Below are 14609 nucleotides of genomic sequence, written 5' to 3'. Positions count from 1 at the left end.
GCCTGCAGCGGGGCGGGACCACGGTGAATGGAAGTTCAGTCTTTTGAAGAAGTGCCTGATTTGTCATGGAATGGGGGAATTCTGACTGAGTAGTGTACAAATGAGTGAATCCCTGGTTGTCTACTGGCTATGTTTTGGATGTAGGGGAGAGAGCATACTGATAGACTGGAGGGAGCCTACGTCACCTCCAAACCATGACTGAGTGACCAGACGGCATGATATGACTTGGACTAAGGACAGAGAAAACCATCCCCAAACTTCTCCTTGTAAACAAAACCAATTACATCTTGGTTGGTTTCTTCTATACAACATACAGTAGCTAGGCCTTACTGTATAATGTGGATTAGAAGTCTACACTACTTGGTTGGATATAATAGGATTTGTCGTGGTTAGTTGGAGATTGCATTGTTGTTTCCTCAATGTATGAAATGTGCTGTAAAAATATCTAACTGACCATTATTTAAAAAAAAAAGAAGAGTGAGCGCGTTTCAGCAACGCTCTCCTTCCCCTGCTGTCTGTCTGTTAGTGAATCAGTTGACAATGTGACAACTTTATGGCCACTAAGAGAACGTGTAATGTACCCTGACACCTTGATTTGTGTGGTGACTCACAGCTCCCATTGTTTCACTTCAATAGCTCCTGAGGAAAGATTGTCTATGGGCTCTATTCAATCTGTGCCGATGAAACGTTGCAGATTGCGCAATAGAAATGTAAAGGTCATTTCCGATCGAGCCGACATATGCAGCGTGTACCGTGAATGCAGTCTCCGCTAACACGGGAACGTTGCCTTTAAATTTCAATCATGCTGTAACTCTGAACTTCTGCGGTACGGATTGAATGGAGCCCTATGACTTCCCAAACTCATTCAGCTACATACAGCAGCAGCTATGAAATGGGAGAAACACACAATTTCCCCATCTGGGTTCTATTGTGTGGCGAACACACTTTCTATTTTAGCGTGGCTCGCAGACAAAACAAAGGCCGTTCTGTTGTGCCTGTCTGGATGTGGCCCATGATCATATCGGTGAACATTCACAACCGCCCCGCCATACATTTCCCTGTGTAAAAACATAATTACTGCCTGTCCAAGTCACTGTAAGGCTTTACTGTTAATTACAATTCAATTTATGGGACAAAGGGAGAGAAACAAATCTGCTGTTTCAACACTTTGGGACATGTAATGGATGCTTTATGTAATGATCAAGGAATGAAAAGAAGAAACGAAAACGCATATGTGAGATGTGGAAGGGCTATGGAAGCTGTTGGCCGTTGCTGTTACATTTCAAGAGTTGCTGTAAGGTAGTTTTATGTGCTGTTGGCAGGAGTTTACAGTCCTATATTTCACTTATAGGTCCTCCTCCTCAGTCACAGGAGCCACAGCAGTAATCATTGAATGGGAATCAATTAAATAATCACATTTTTCCCAATCTGATGCTTGGCTGGCCAGGACTTGAGGAGGTATATCGGTCTGTATATGGGTCTATAAGTAGTGTGACAGTCCCTGTCTCCCTGTAATAAATGGCTAGTCAGGGGCTGAATGACTCATGTCTACTGTATGTGTGAGCCAACGTGGCTGGAGCGCATGGCTGGGTTTATATGTGCCGGAGGGAGAGAAAGTGTGTGTGCGTGTGCATGTGCGCGTCTGTGCTGGCTGGATTCAATACGCATCGCAGAAGTATAGCGGAAGATCCGTGTTATAGCTCGATGACTGCAGTTCAATTGAATTTTCGGTGTTTTTTCTGCTCCATGTTAGGCCACGTGTTTTCATTTAAACACTGAGTTATTGTGTCTGTAATTGCTACAAAATAATTTGTTTGAGGTGACAGGAAAGCAATACAGTACACTGTAGCAATAACATGAGGTCATTAAAGCTGTGGTTTAGGGTGTGTTAGCTACTGCTGAACCATTAACACTTTAGGCACCATAATGCACACATGCTAGACATACTATTGCAAGGGGAACAGTGGAAGGTTGAATATGTAATTTGAAAAACAGTGCCACATAGTGAAAGGTTGATTCCACACCCTGATCTCATAGTTTCACTTTGGAATTTGCCATAATTGGATGAACGTAGATTTTTGACCCAATAATCGTTAAGAGTTCATTGAGGTAAGTAACATGATAAAAAATCCCAATGAAAATCCATACATTTAAGCTAGAGTTATCTGTTTTATTTAATGGGCTGTGTCTCAATCCACTGCATCCGACTAGTGTGGCCTTCGGCATCTGTGGTGGAAGGTGGCCAAGCTACAGCAATGTTTGTCAGAACATGAAACATCCCAAAAATCGGTATTCTCACGAAAACGTCTGTAGTGTCTGAATGGTATGTCTTCTATTATATGGAAAGTGGAGACTCTAACGAACATGATGGTATTCTCCGTTTTGCTCTACGACCCCTACAAGTGTCACATGACTTTTTTCCTGAGATTTCTTATATCTCATAGATATAGGACAGACACTTCAAAACCTTAATCCTGATGAATAATTTTTTTACTGTCTTTTTTTGCCATTTTTGAATGTGTTACTCAATGCATTTCGGATATATCGGATATAGTAGTAAAGGCCAAATTCAATATTTGATCAAATACAGTGCATTTCCACATTTTGTTACGTTACAGCCTTATTCTATAATGGATTAAATAAAATAAAAATAATCTTCAATCTACACAATACCCCATAATGACAAAGCGAAAACAGGTTTTTCAAAATGTTTGCACATTTATTAAAAATAAAAAACAGATACCTTATTTACATAAAACTTGATTGGAGTCCACCTGTGGTAAATTAAATTAATTGGACATAAATCAATCAAATGTATTTCTAAAGCCCTTTTACATTATCCGGTGTCACAAAGTGCTATACAGAAACCCAGACTAAAACCCCAAACAGCAAGCAATGCAGATGTACTGTAGAAACACAAAAAACTCCATAGAAAGGCAGGAACCTAGGAAGAAATCTAGAGAGGAACGCGGCTCTGAGGTGTGGCCAGTCCTCTTCTGGCTGTGCCGGGTGGAGATTATAACATTACATGGCCAAGATGTTCAAACGGCCACAGATGACCAGCAGTGTCAAATAATAATAATCGCCGTGGTTGTATAGAGGGTGCAACAGGTCAGCACCTCAGGAATAAATGTCAGTTGGCTTTTCATAGCCGATCATTCAGAGTTAGAAACAGCAGGTGCAGTAGAGACAGAGTCAGGTCCGGGACAGCAGGTCTGGAACAAGGTAGCACATCCGCTGAACAGGTCAGGGTTCCATAGCCGCAGGCAGAACAGTTGAAACTGGAGCAGCAGCACGACCAGGTGGACTGGGGACAGCAAGGAGTCATCAGGCCAGGTAGTCCTGAGGCATGGTCCTAGGGCTCAGGTCCTCCGAGAGAAGAGATAAAGAGAGTGAGAAAGAGAGCGAGAACTAGAGGGAGCATACTTAAATTGACACAGGACACTAGATAAGACAGGAGAAATACTCCAGATATGAGACTGACCCTAGCCCCCAGACACAAACTATTGCAGCATAAATACTGGAGGCTGAGACAGGAGGGGCCGGGAGACACTGTAGCAACGTCCGACGGTACCCTCGGACAGGGCCAACCAGGCAGGATATAACCCCACCCACTTTGCCAAAGCACAAACCCCACACCACTAGAGATATATATTCAACCACCAATTTACTATCCTGAGACAAGGCCAAGTATAGCCCAGAAAGATCTCCCCCGCGGCACGAACCCGAGGGGGAGCCAACCCGGACAAGAAGATCACGTTAGTGACTCAACCCACTCAAGTGATGCACCCCTCCTAGGGTCGGCATGGAAGAGCACCAGTAAGCCAGTGACTCAGCTCCCGTAATAGGGTTAGAGGCAGAGAATCCCAGTGGAGAGAGGGGAACCGGCCAGGCAGAGACAGCAAGGGCGATTTGTTGCTTAAGTGCCTTTCAGTTCACCTTCACACCCCTGGGCCAGACTACACTCAATTATAGAACCTACTGAAGAGATGAGTCTTCAATAAAGACTTAAAGGTCTTTAGTGCTTATTTAGTGCTTTATCCGGGTAGCCGTAAAGTAGAGTATTGCAGTAGTCTAATCGAGAAGTGACAAAGCATAGATGAATATTTTTGCATCATTTTTGGACAGAAAATGGTACATATATGGAAAAAAGCTGTCCATGAAACAGTCTTGATATGTTTGTCAAGAGATCAGGGTCCAGAGTAACACAGAGGTGCTTCACAATTTTATTTGAGACGACAGTACAACCATCAAGATTAATTGTCAGATCCAACAGAAGATCTCTTTATTTCTTGGTACCTAGAACTAGCATCTCTGTTTTGTCCTAGTTTAAAAGTAAAACATTTGCCGCCATCCACTTCCTTATGTCTGAAACACAGGCTTCCAGGGAGGGCAATTTTGGGGCTTCACCATGTTACGTCGAAATGTACAGCTGTGTATCTTAATGATCATAATCTTTTCGTCAAAGAAGTTCATGAATTTATCACCGCTGAAGAGAAAGCCATACTCTCTTGGGGAATGCTGCTTTTTAGTTAGCTTTGAGACAGTATCAAAAATAAATGGTGGATTGTTCTTATTCTCCTCAATGAAGTTGGAAAAATAGGATGATCGAGCAGCACTGAGGGCTCTTCGATACTGCACCGTACTGTTTTTCCTAGGTGGAAGACTTCCAGTTTGGTGTAGCGCTATTTCCGTTCCAATTTTCTGGAAGCTTGCTTCAGGTCTCGGGTATTTTCTGTATACCAGGGAGCTAGTTTCTCATGATAAATGTTTTTTGTTTTTAGGGGTGCGACTGCATCTAGGGTATTACGCAAGGTTAAATTTAGTTCGTCAGTTAGGTGGTTAACTGATTTTTGTACTCTGACGCCCTTGGTTAGGTGAAGGGAGTCTGGAAGGGCATCTAGGAATCTTTGGGTTGTCCAAGAATTTATAGCACAGCTTTTGATGATCCTTGGTTGGGGTCTGAGCAGATTATTTGTTGCGATTGCAAACGTAATAAAATGGTGGTCCGATAGTCCAGGATTATGAGGAAAAATATTTATTCCACAGTACAAAACTAGGTCCAGAGTATGACTGTGGCAGTGAGTAGGTCCGGAGACATGTTGGACAAAACCCACTGTGTCGATGATGGCTATGAAAGCCTTTTGGAGTGGGTCTGTGGACTTTTCCCTGTGAATATTAAAGTCACCAAAAATGTGAATATTATCTGCCATGATACAAGGTCCGAAAGGAATTCAGGGAACTCTGTGAGGAACGCTGTTTACGGCCCAGGAGGTCTGTAAACACTAGCTATAAAAACTGATTGAGTAGGCTGCATAGATTTCATGACTAGAAGCTCAAATGATGAAAACGCTGTCATTTTTGTGGGGGTAAATTTAAATTTGCTATCGTAAATGTTAGCAAGACCTCTGCCTTTGCGGGATGTGCGGGGGATATGGTCACTAGAGTAACCAGGAAGAGAGGCCTCATTTAACACAGCAAATTCATCAGGCTTAAGCCATGTTTCAGTCAGGCCAATCACATCAAGATTTTGATCAGTGATTAGTTCATTGACTATAACTGCCTTGGAAATGAGGGATCTAATATTAAGTAGCCCTGTTTTGAAATGTGAGATATCACAATCTCTTTCAATAATGACATGAATGGAGGAGGTCTTTATTCCAGTGAGATTGCTGAAGCAAACACCGCCATGTTTAATTTTGCCCAACCTAGATCGAGGCACAGACACGGTCTTAATGGGGATAGCTGAGCTGACTAAACTGACTGTGCTGGTGGCAGACTCCACTAAGCTGAGCTCAAAGGAATTGTCCACAGAGCTCCGAGACAGGATTGTGTCGAGGCACAGATCTGGGGAAGGGTACTAAAACATTTCTGCAGCAATGAAGGTCGCCAAGAACCCAGTGGCATCCATCATTATTAAATGGAAGAAGTTTGGAACCACCAAGACTCTTCCTAGAGCTGGCCGCCCGGCCAAACTGAGCAATCGGGGGAGAAGGGCCTTGGACAGGGAGGTGACCAAGAACCCAATGGTCACTCTGACAGAGCTCTAGAGTTCCTCAGGTGAGATGGGAGAACCTCCCAGAAGGACAACCATCTCTGCAGCACTCCACCAATTAGGCCTTTATGGTACAGTGGTCAGATGGAAGCCACTCCTCATTAAAAGGCACATGACAGCCCGCTATGAGTTTGCCCAAAGGCACCTAAAGACTCTCAGACCATGAGAAACAAGATTCTCTGGTCTGAAGAAATCAAGATTGAACTCTCTACATCCTGAGAAAACCTGGCACCATCCCTACAGTGAAGCATGGCAGCATTATGCTGTGGGGTGTTTTTCAGCGGCAGGGACTGGGAGACTAGTCAGGATCGAGGGAAAGATGAACAGAGCAAAGTACAGAGTGATCCTTGGTGAAAACCTGCTCCAGAGCGCTCAGGACCTCAGACTGGGGTGAAGGTTCACCTTCCAGAAGAGCAACTACCCTAAGCACATAGCCAAGACAACGCACAAGTGGCTTAGTGGGTGATGTTTTTGAAAGTGCTTGATTTGGACACTTGCAGCTCATTTTATATCACAGTCTTCCTGAGATCTGTAGGAATATAGTTCCATGTTTTCGGCTGATTTTACACTGGCCTCACAGTAACCCTCATTATATCACACCCTTGACAGACCTGGGACAGACAGTTACCCATAGAAACAGAATCTCATTCTAGTTCTGTGCTGTGCATTCAGTCAAACACAGAGCCCTTAACTCCACTGTCAGTTATAAGAGATATGACTATGGGAAGGGGTGAACGTCTGGTTCAGTGTGTCCACATTCCTACATGAAAGCATGAAACTCAGTCGTAATTGTTCAATTGGGTTAGTGAAGTTGGTTGGGCAGAGCAGGAGGGGGGCTACGGTCTCGTTGTTGATCAAAGACACACACCAGTCTGGGGCACTCCGATTCTGACTGTCATGGCAACCATTATCTTACAGTGGAGTTTTTAAGGATCCCTTCAGAATCGAGGGGGGGCGGGGGTGCGTGACTCTGTGTTTGTGTGTGAGTACATGTACATGTTTTCCTACATTATCAGGACGAGAATGTCGTTACAAGACACCAGAATGTCATGACGAGGTAGGAAAACATGATTTTTATTTTTTATTTAATGTCCTGAATGTGTTAAAATGCTATTTCAGGGTTAAGGTTAGGATTAACGTTAATGTTAGGGTTAGGTTTAGGATTAAGAGTTAGGGTTAGGTTTAGGGTTTGGGATTGAGGTTAGGGTTAAGGTTAAGGTTAAGGTAAGGTTAGGGTTGGGTCAAGAGTTGGGGTTACGGTTAGGGTTACAGTTAGGGTTAGGGTTAGGGAACATAGGATTTTGAATTAGAATACCTTTTTACTCCCCAAAAAGTCCTGAAAATGCACTTTCTAAAAAGCTGTGTGCATGTGTTTGGAGCCTCATTAGACATTGCAGCATGGACTCGGATAACCCCGCCGTCTCGCTTCTTTCCCCAGTGCTATTTCACTCTTTTCTCAAATCAGTTATTTTCGCAATTCGACAAATGCAGGAGTCAAACTCCGGTCGCCAGTGCTGCTGTGCTTTGGTATTGGCAGGGGCTGGAAGCAGACAGAGAGCGTATCAAATTCAGTATTTTCATCTTCACAAGCAAGGAGCATGGTTTCTGTTGAATGTGGGTTCACATTGAGGCCACAGAGATAATGATGGAGGAACTCTGAGTGTCGACAAGTAGTTGTCTCTGATCTCTCCGATTCCTGTGGGTTCCTGGGAGGTTGTGTGCTATATTATTAGTTGCCTGGATGATGCTACCTGTAGGCTATCATAAATATTAACATCAGCAAAATATTATACTTCTAACATGAAACTGTAGCAAAAGTTTGGACCAAACAATGTCATTACAAGTTTGGACCTTGGTGTGATGTCATTAGTAAAGTATAGTATGTGTAGTCACTTCAACATCAGATTTACAACTTTTCTGTTTACACTATACTTACATTTACCTTGAATGTGGTGTGGCTAAATTCACTTTCCTGCTTCTCGTGTGTATGCAGCTATTTGCGTACCATACATAGCATAGTGTGTACATATACAGTGCCTTCAGAAAGTATTCACACCCCTTGACTTATTTCACAGTTTGTTGTGTTACAGCCTGAATTTAAAATTGAATTAAATAGATGTATTGTTTCATCTACACAACTGCCCATAATGACAGAGTGAAAACATGGTTTATTATTGAAAATTATTGAAAATTAAATATAGAAATATCTCATTTAGATAAATATTGACACCCCTGAGTCAATACTATGTAGAAGCCCCTTTGGCAGTGATTAAGGCTGTGAGTCTTAATGAGTAAATCTCTAAGCTTTCCTGGATTGTGCAACATTTGCACATTCTTAGTTTCAAAATTCTTCAAGCTTTGTCAAATTGGTTGTTGATCATTGCATGACAACCATTTTCAGGTTGTGCCATAGATTTTCAAGTAGATTTAAGTCTAAACTGTAACTCAGCCACTCACGGACATTCACTGTCTTCTTGGTAAGCATTTCCAGTATAGATTTGGCCTTGTGAATTAATCTCCCAGTGTCTGGTGGAAAGAAGACTGAACCAGGTTTTCCTCTAGGATTTTGTCTGTGCTTAGCTCCATTCCGTAAATTTTATTTTTGTAAAAAAAACTCCCCAGTCCTTAACGATTACAAGCATACCAATAACATGATGCAGCCACCTGAAAATATGGAGAGTGGTACTCATTAATGTGTTGTATGGGATTTCTCCCAAACATAACACTTTGTATTCAGGACAAGAAGTTAATTGCTTTGCCACATATTCTGCAGTATTACTTTAGTGCCTTGTTGCAAACAGGATGCATATTTTGGATTTTTTTGTTGTTGTACAAGCTTCCTTCTTTTTTACTCTGTCAATTAGGTTAGTGTTGTAGAGTAACTACAATGCTGTTGATACATCCTGTCACAGCCATTAAACTCTGTTTTAAAGTCAGCATTGGCCTCATGAGAAAATCCCTGAGTGGTTTCCTTCCTCTCCGGTAACAGTTGGGAAGGACGCATGTATCTTTGTAGTGACTGGGTGTAATGTGTAATTAACTTCACCATGCTCAAAGGGATATCCAATGGCTGCTTTTTTTTAAACCCAAAACCCTGGCCTTTGTGGTGGAATCTGTGTTTGAAATTCACTTCTCGACTGAGGGACCTTAAAGATAATTCTATGTGTGGGGTACAGAGATGAGGTAGCCTTGCCATTACAAAGGGGTTGAATACTTATTGACTCAATACATTTTAGTTTTAGATTTTTTATTAATTTGTAACGTTACAGCAGGTGTGTTAGCAGAATGTGTGGAAGAAATAGTGAGTTTGTGGCACCAACAATAGTGATCCATAAGGCTTCAACTCCACTACCAAAGCCTAGCACCTAGAACCACAGCAGAGAGGTGTGTAACAGTCTGTAACTGTGCTGTAAAGGATCAGTGAGCCATTGATCAGCAGCTTAATGTGTCTTACTGGAGCTGCTGCCTTAACGACCGCTATTGTTTTCTCCTTAATTTAATGGTTCTATTTGCAGTAAACCGTTCCCCATCCACCTCATCAACCACAGACTACGGTCACACAGAGACTCAACACACACACACGCAGGCATGCACACACACGCACAAACAATCATGCTTGCATACACAAAACATTTAAAGGAAACAGACCCAAGAAACGAGAGCCATTCCTCCCACTGTAGCCATTATCTCCCCTGCACAGCCATCATCTCCCCTACACAGGGGTCTTAAGTGAGCTTTAATTGGAGACGAGTCCTCTGTGTGTGCTTTATGAGTGTTACAGTGAGCCAGGACTGTCAGTCTATCAGACAAGCTGTACACTCAGCTCCTCAACGTGGAACCAGGATGGCTGAAAAGATAGGCTAGAAACAGATTCTCTCTCTATCTCTCTCAGATGAATTCAGAATGGTCGTGGGAGTGTTACTAATGTAATACCTTTTGTTGTCTGTTCTGTCCAATGGAGGAATGACGTGCATAACGCAAGAAGGCCTGTACCTTGATATTTGTAATCATTTATTCTCTCTCTCTCTCTCTCTCTCTCTCTCTCTCTCTCTCTTTCTCTCTCTCACTCTAAGGAAGCAGACCAGGGTCATTTCTAATTTAAACTGGACTTACACCTTTATGGTGCATCACTCCAGCAATTACAGCAAAGCTTCATTAAAATACAACCTACAATAGCTGGCAAGATAACAGAGAGAGTGTCAAATCAAATCACCTTTTTGGCTAACAGTGAAATACTTACTTAAGGTCCTTTTCCAACCATGCAGAGTTAAAGATAAAGATTCAACATTTTAAAATGTAAATAGAAATAGTGGCACAAGGAATAAATACACAGTGAATAACGAATAACAATAACGAGTAAAAAAATAACATGCATATATATACAGGGAGTACCAATACCGAGTCGATGTGTATTTTGGGGTGTCAGTGTAAGTATGTGTGAGTGTGTGGGTCGAGTCCAGTATGCGTTCATAAAGTCAGTGCAAGAGAGTTAGTAAAAAAAGTGTCAGTGCAGGTAGCCATTTAATTAGCAATTTAGTAGTCTTGTTTAGCAGTCTTATGGCTTGGGAGTAGAAGCTGTTCAGGGTCCTGTTGGCTCCTGTTTTTTTGCTGTGCAGGAGCAAAGAGAACAGTCTATGGTTTGGGTGGCTGGAGTCTTTGACAATGTTTTTGGGCCAGTCCTCTGACACCGCCTGGTATAGAGGTCCTGGATGGCAGGGAGTTTGACACCAGTGATGTACTGGGCCATACTCACCACCCTCTGTAGCACCTTGCGATTGGGTGCCTAGAAGTTGCCATACCAAGCGGTGATGCAACCAGTCAAGATGCTCTCAGTGGTGCAGCTATATAACTTTCTGAGGATCTGGGGGCCCATGCCAAATCTTTTCAGCCTGAGGGGGAAGAGGCGCTGTTGTGCCCTTCCTGAACTGAATATGAGGAACGGCGTAAAGAAATTGGTTTCCATATGTTTGATGTGTTTGATACCGTTCCATTGATTCCACTCCAGACATTACACTGAGCCTGTCCTCCTAAAGCTCCTCCCACCAGGCTCCTCTGACACACACATCCTGGTCAACCCAGGGGCTCATTCATCATTCAGGAATAATATAAAGCGAGTGAGTGTGTGGAGTAGAAGACTGTAATTGGGGCGTGGAGTAATTGTCTTCTGTGTTGGTAATTGATCACATGTTGACAGATAGGATTGAAGAGTATCATGACTTAAAGAAGGAAGGCTGGATTTGTGCTGATATGAGATGATCTGATCCATTCTATACCAGAGTACGACATTTCCATACACAGGAAGTGGCGCAGGTCCTAATCCAGGTACTTGTCATCTCCCGTCTGGACTACTGCAACTCTCTGCTGGCTGGGCTCCCCGCTTGTGCCATCAAACCTCTTTAACTCATCCAGAACGTCGTAGCATGCCTGGTGTTCAACCTTCCCAAGTTCTCCCATGTCACCCAGATCTTCCTCACTCTCCACTGGCTCCCAGTGGAAGCTAGCATCCACTTCAAGACCCTGGTGCTTGCCTATGGAGCTGCAAGTGGAACCTACCTTTAGGATATGCCCTACCATACACCCCAACCCAAGCACTCTATACTGCCACCTCTGGTCCCTTGGCCTCCCACCTCTACGAAGCTCTGGCTACCGCTCATGCCAGTCAATGCTCTTCTCTGCCCTGACACCCAAATGGTGGAACAAGCTTCCCCCTAACTTTAGGAAAGCTGAGTCCCTGCCAATCTTCCCAAAACATCTTAAAATCTACATCTTCGCTGAGTATCTTGACAAAAACAAAAAACACTAACACTCGCATTTGTCTATTCCTACAAGCACTGACTTTGCTGATAACTACTTTATTGAGTAAAAATGTACTTACTATGACTCTGAAATGATGTTGCCTCACCCAGCTATCTTAAGATGAATGCACTAACTGTAAGTCACTCTGGATAATAATAATAATAACTTTCTTTGTATACCTCTTTTCAATATGAGTAAAATAGTGCTTCACATCATAAAATAATAAAATGAAAGTACTTACAAAGAAACAAAAACAGGAAGAAGGAGAATGAAAAAATATAGCTAATTAAATTCATACATTGAAATCATATATTTAAAGCATCTTTATAAAAGTGTGTCTTCAGCAGGGATTTTTTAAAAAGCCACTGAATCTGCAAGCCTGATCTCCTCTGGTAGATAATTTCAATGTCTAGGGACCCTAATGGTAAATACCCAGTCTCCTTTCGTTTTCAACCTATACTTTGGAATAATCAACAGTGCCCTGCCAGAGGATCTCAGGATGTGTCCAGGCTTGTAGGAAGATAAAATATTTGAGCTATAGGAAGGGCCTAAACCAAGCCTTAAACGTGATTAATACAATTTTTAGTTATCTATTCGAAATGTAACTGGTAGCCAGTGTAGAGAAGTTAAAATGGGTGTGACATGGTTACATTTCCTGGTGCCTGTTAAATAGCAGAGCTGCAGCATTTTGAACTAACTGTATACGATGGAGTGATTTATAACTGAGACATGTACAGTAGACAAAGAGCTACAGTAATCTGTGCATGAGGAAATAAAAGCATGCATAACTTTCTCCAGATCAGTGACTGAAATAAAATCCTTGACTTTAGCTATATTTTTAGATTATAAAATCAGGACTGGACAATCTTCTTTACATGCAGCTCAAGGTTTAGGTCATGGTCAAAGAAGACCCCAAGGTTTCAGGCTGTAGGCTTTACATTTGTGAAGAAATGATTAAGGTTATTTTCAATCCAGGTTCTGGCAAGGTGGGGGGTAAAATAAAACAACCTCTGATTTTTTATCATTGAGCAAGAGAAAATTGTCAGACATCCAACATTGATTTTCAGCAAGACACTTGTGAAGGATAGCTACGCTATCTTGGTCACTGGGTCTGATTTGGTCTCTCTCGGTCTGCCTCTCTCTCTCTCTCGCTCTCTCTCTCTCTCTCTCTGCTACCGTTTCAGTGCTGACCTCAGGGTCTGAGGGGTGTCTGTGTTTCCTCAGAGTGTATAAACATCCTCCTGCAGGTCATTCAGAATACACATACACAGACACACACACACACACACACACACACACACACACACACACACACACACACACACACACACACACACACTACGAGCTGACTGAGGGGGAGCCAAGCCATGTCACAATGACACACTACAGATCTTTACATAGGCTATACACTCACACTAGAGGGGAATACAGTGTGAGGTTATGAGTTATCACTGTGTATGTGGTGCTGTAAAACATAATGCTCTGAAGGGTATACTATGGTACTAAATGTTACATTAAGGTATAGTATAACATTGCCCCATATGGCATGGAACAACACAGCATTGTGGAGTCAAATTCATCACCATGCAGCCTATTAATTGTTTCTCCTTCCAGTATTCTGCTTCTGCTCCTTCTAGGACAAAGAATTACAGCCAGTCTAAATTAGTGCTGTGATACTTCATAAAACCAAGACACTGGGGGAACAACCCATAGCTCAGATTATCAGATTGAACTGATTATTGAGCGACATCAACTTTTCGAGTTGACCCTACTGTATAATCCCAGCCAAGCTCACCTCATCCCCTGTGTATCCCTCGTCCTAGAGTGTGTGTGTGTGTGTTACTGTTGTCGCTGAAAGTCTTTTAATTTGACACTGTGTCCAGACAGACTGAGATGGAGACTAAAGTCTTTTTACTTTACTTTATTTTCTTAACTCTTCATGAACTGCATTGTTGGTTAAGGGCTTGTAAGTAAGCATTTCAAGGTAAAGTCTACACTTGTTGTATTACGGACTACAAAGGGAAACCCAGCCGTGAGCTGCCCAGTGACGCGAGCTTAACAGATTAGCTAAATGCCATTTATGCTCTCTTCGAGGCAGGCAACACTGAAGCATGCATGAGAGCACCAGCTGTTCCGGATGACTGTGTGATAACGCTCTCGGTAGTCGATGTGAGCAAGACCTTTAACATTCACAAAGTCGCGGGGCCAGACAGATTACCAGGACATGTAACCAAAGCATGCGCGTACGAACTGGCAATTGTTTCCACTGACATTTTCAACATCTCCCTGACCGAGTGTGTAATACCTACATATTTCAAGCGAAGTATGTAGAAGCGAAGGTAACCTGCCTAAATGATTACCACCACGTAGCACTCGAGTCAGTAGCCATGAAGTGCTTTGAAAGGCTGGTCATGGCTCACATCAACAGCATCATCCCGGATACCCTAGACGCACTCCAATTTGCATACCGCCCCAACAGATCCATAGATGACGCAATCTCAATCACACTACACACTGCCCTTTCCCACCTGGACAAAAGGAACACCTGTGAAAATGCTGTTCATTGACTACAGCTCAGCGTTCAACACCATAGTGCCACACTGATCCTCAACACGGGGGCCCCTCGGGAGTGTGCGATTAGTCCCCTCCTGTATTCCCTGTTCATCCACGACTGCGTGGCCAAGCATGACTCCAACACCATCATTAAGTTTGCTGACAACACAACAGTGGTAGGCCTGATCACCGACAACGATGAGAC

This window comes from Salmo trutta, chromosome 4 (assembly GCF_901001165.1).
Source record: "Salmo trutta chromosome 4, fSalTru1.1, whole genome shotgun sequence".
Taxonomy (NCBI): Eukaryota; Metazoa; Chordata; class Actinopteri; order Salmoniformes; family Salmonidae; genus Salmo; species Salmo trutta.
This window is presented reverse-complemented; position numbering follows the sequence as displayed.